Source organism: Oncorhynchus mykiss, chromosome 30 (genome assembly GCF_057628025.1).
Source record: "Oncorhynchus mykiss isolate SJ-2025 chromosome 30, ASM5762802v1, whole genome shotgun sequence".
NCBI lineage: Eukaryota > Metazoa > Chordata > Actinopteri > Salmoniformes > Salmonidae > Oncorhynchus > Oncorhynchus mykiss.
This window is the reverse complement of record NC_143051.1, coordinates 7,073,506-7,077,500: the sequence shown is the minus strand read 5'-3', so window position 1 is coordinate 7,077,500 and position 3,995 is coordinate 7,073,506.

Sequence of the window (3,995 nt, the reverse complement as noted above, 5' to 3'; positions counted from 1 at the left end):
TCCCTTTTATACTTCACCTATTTGCACATCATAACACTGTACATAGACATAATATGAGATTTGAAATGTCTCTATAACTTTTGTGAGTGTATTGTGTAAAGTTAATTTCTGATTGTTTTAATTCCCTTTCCCTTGTTATCTATTTCACTTGCTTTAGCAATGTAAACATGTGTTGCCCATGCATATAAAGCCCTTTGAATTTAATTGAGATGTTGTTTTATGATGTTCTAGAATGATCCGCTAATCATAAAGTTCTAGAATGATAAGCAGATAATGATGTCCCGGAATGATCCGCTAATCATAAAGTTCTAGAATGATAAGCAGATAATGATGTCCCGGAATGATCCGCTAATCATAAAGTACTAGAATGATAAGCAGATAATGATGTCCCGGAATGATCCACTAATCATAAAGTTCTAGAATGATAAGCAGATAATGATGTCCCGGAATGATCCGCTAATCATAAAGTACTAGAATGATAAGCAGATAATGATGTCCCGGAATGATCCACTAATCATAAAGTACTAGAATGATAAGCAGATAATGATGTCCCGGAATGATCCGCTAATCATAAAGTTCTAGAATGATAAGCAGATAATGATGTCCCGGAATGATCCGCTAATCATAAAGTTCTAGAATGATAAGCAGATAATGATGTCCCGGAATGATCCACTAATCATAAAGTACTAGAATGATAAGCAGATAATGATGTCCCGGAATGATCCGCTAATCATAAAGTACTAGAATGATAAGCAGATAATGATGTCCCGGAATGATCCGCTAATCATAAAGTTCTAGAATGATAAGCAGATAATGATGTCCCGGAATGATCCACTAATCATAAAGTTCTAGAATGATCAACTAATCATAAAGTTCTAGAATGATAAGCAGATAATGATGTCCCGGAATGATCCGCTAATCATAAAGTACTAGAATGATAAGCAGATAATGATGTCCCGGAATGATACGCTAATCATAAAGTTCTAGAATGATAAGCAGATAATGATGTCCCGGAATGATCCGCTAATCATAAAGTTCTAGAATGATAAGCAGATAATGATGTCCCGGAATGATCCACTAATCATAAAGTTCTAGAATGATAAGCAGATAATGATGTCCCGGAATGATCCGCTAATCATAAAGTTCTAGAATGATAAGCAGATAATGATTTCCCGAAATGATCCACTAATCATAAAGTACTAGAATGATAAGCAGATAATGATGTCCCGGAATGATCCACTAATCATAAAGTTCTAGAATGATCCGCTAATCATAAAGTTCTAGAATGATCCGCTAATCATAAAGTACTAGAATGATAAGCAGATAATGATGTCCCGGAATGATCCACTAATCATAAAGTTCTAGAATGATAAGCAGATAATGATGTCCCGGAATGATCCGCTAATCATAAAGTACTAGAATGATAAGCAGATAATGATGTCCCGGAATGATCCACTAATCATAAAGTTCTAGAATGATAAGCAGATAATGATGTCCCGGAATGATACGCTAATCATGAAGTTCTAGAATGATAAGCAGATAATGATGTCCCGGAATGATCCACTAATCATAAAGTTCTAGAATGATAAGCAGATAATGATGTCCCGGAATGATACGCTAATCATGAAGTTCTAGAATGATAAGCAGATAATGATGTCCCGGAATGATCCACTAATCATAAAGTTCTAGAATGATAAGCAGATAATGATGTCCCGGAATGATCCACTAATCATAAAGTTCTAGAATGATAAGCAGATAATGATGTCCCGGAATGATCCACTAATCATAAAGTTCTAGAATGATAAGCAGATAATGATGTCCCGGAATTATACTCTAATCATGAAGTTCTAGAATGATCCACTAATCATAAAGTTCTAGAATGATAAGCAGATAATGATGTCCCGGAATGATCCACTAATCATAAAGTTCTAGAATGATAAGCAGATAATGATGTCCCGGAATGATCCACTAATCATAAAGTTCTAGAATGATAAGCAGATAATGATGTCCCGGAATTATACGCTAATCATAAAGTACTAGAATGATCAGCAGATTGTAAAGTTCTTGAACATTCAGATAACAATGACATCCTAGCACAGTCTAGCAAAACAGAGCTCTTTATATAGAGTCCTCTGAGATAATGTTGTCTTTTTATTAAGCCATGAACCAAAAATGCAGTCAAAAAGAAAATAAAGCCAACAGTTATATCACACATCCTGCTGTGTTTTTTCATCACAATAAATCCTGTGTTTTTCTCAGTATCCATCAGGCTAGTGTAACATGAGCGAATAGCTGTAGGGTAAGATTGAACACCCACACCTGAAGAAATCGAGCTGAAAGACAATAGCCAGAGCTTACCCATGATGTTTCACAACGATTTAAATCAATAAGTCATCGTTTTTTTTAGTGAAAGTACAATATATTTGGCGAGGTGAATATTTTTTCGGCCTATGTTTTGTTTCAGGGTTTTATATTTTAAATGTTGCCACCCACCAGCACGTCTTTGTTTATTACTCAGAAACATGACTGAATGACTGACTGAAATGAGAAAAACATCCTGAGCCGCGGAACACATACAAACAGGGAGGAAAACTTGACTTTTTGCACTTTGATTTGACCAGAAATGTTTCTAAATCCGTTGGAAAATGTGTAAATGTTCAGTCATTTTTTTTTTGTTAGTCTGTATTAAAAATATATATCTAACAATTTTATCAAATGTTACAATTGCATGATATTTTAGGATATCACAAATCATCAAATTGTATTTGTCACATGCTTCGTAAACAACAGATTTAGAGACCAGTTGAGACCAGTTACAAGTCAAAGTGCAGGGGTACAAGGTAGTTGAGGCCAGTTACTAGTCAAAGTGCAGGGGTACAAGGTAGTTGAGACCAGTTACAAGTCAAAGTGCAGGGGTACGAGGTAGTTGAGGCCAGTTACTAGTCAAAGTGCAGGGGTACGAGGTAGTTGAGGCCAGCTTAGAGTCAATGTGCAGGGGTACGAGGTAGTTGAGACCAGTTACAAGTCAAAGTGCAGGGGTACGAGGTAGTTGAGGCCAGTTACTAGTCAAAGTGCAGGGGTACGAGGTAGTTGAGGCCAGCTTAGAGTCAATGTGCAGGGGTACGAGGTAGTTGAGGCCAGTTACAAGTCAAAGTGCAGGGGTACGAGGTAGTTGAGGCCAGTTATGAATCTATGTGCAGGGGTACGAGGTAGTTGAGGCCAGTTATGAATCTATGTGCAGGGGTACGAGGTAGTTGAGACAAGTTAAGTATCCATTTGCAGGGCTGGATCCAGGTGAGGGCTGTGGCCACTTGTTGGATCCACTTCGTCAGTGTAGATGAGGGGTTGAAGATGGATTTTTGGGCCTTGGGACAATTGATGTGTGGATTGTTTGTGGATGCCACATGATAGATAATAGTCATTTTCAGCGTTTATTCCACGTTGGGTCAACGCCATTTCATTGAAATTACATGGAAACAACGTTGATTCAACTAGTGTCTGCTCAGTGGGTTATAGTCACGTAATTCTTAGTTAGTATAGCCTATAATTTCCCTTCCCACCGTGAGAAGCATTACCACGGGATGACTTGGCTTTTCCTGTACTGCAGCTAAAGCCTGCCAGCATTCCCGTTACAATGTAGAAAAACACATATCAGTTTTTCTTTCAATAGTTATTCATGTTGCTGGAGTTTCATCTTGTCCTTTCCAACTATTTATTTGTCTGATTTTTTTGCCCGCAATTTAATAAGGGAGATGCCGAAACATTGGAGGTAACAATAGACGATGAAGAGACAGATAACAACGACAACAGATAACAGAAGCAAACTAGATACTGTTAGCGTGATAGCTAGCTACACTGACAGCTCTCAATGGCCTACTGTATTTGTTGACGTTTATCAACTCCACGTGGAAATTTCCCCACATCCAATTCGTAAATATGTATAAGGATGCTTTCGTCAATCTCCGGAGGTGGAACCTAAATGTGCATGTTATCTC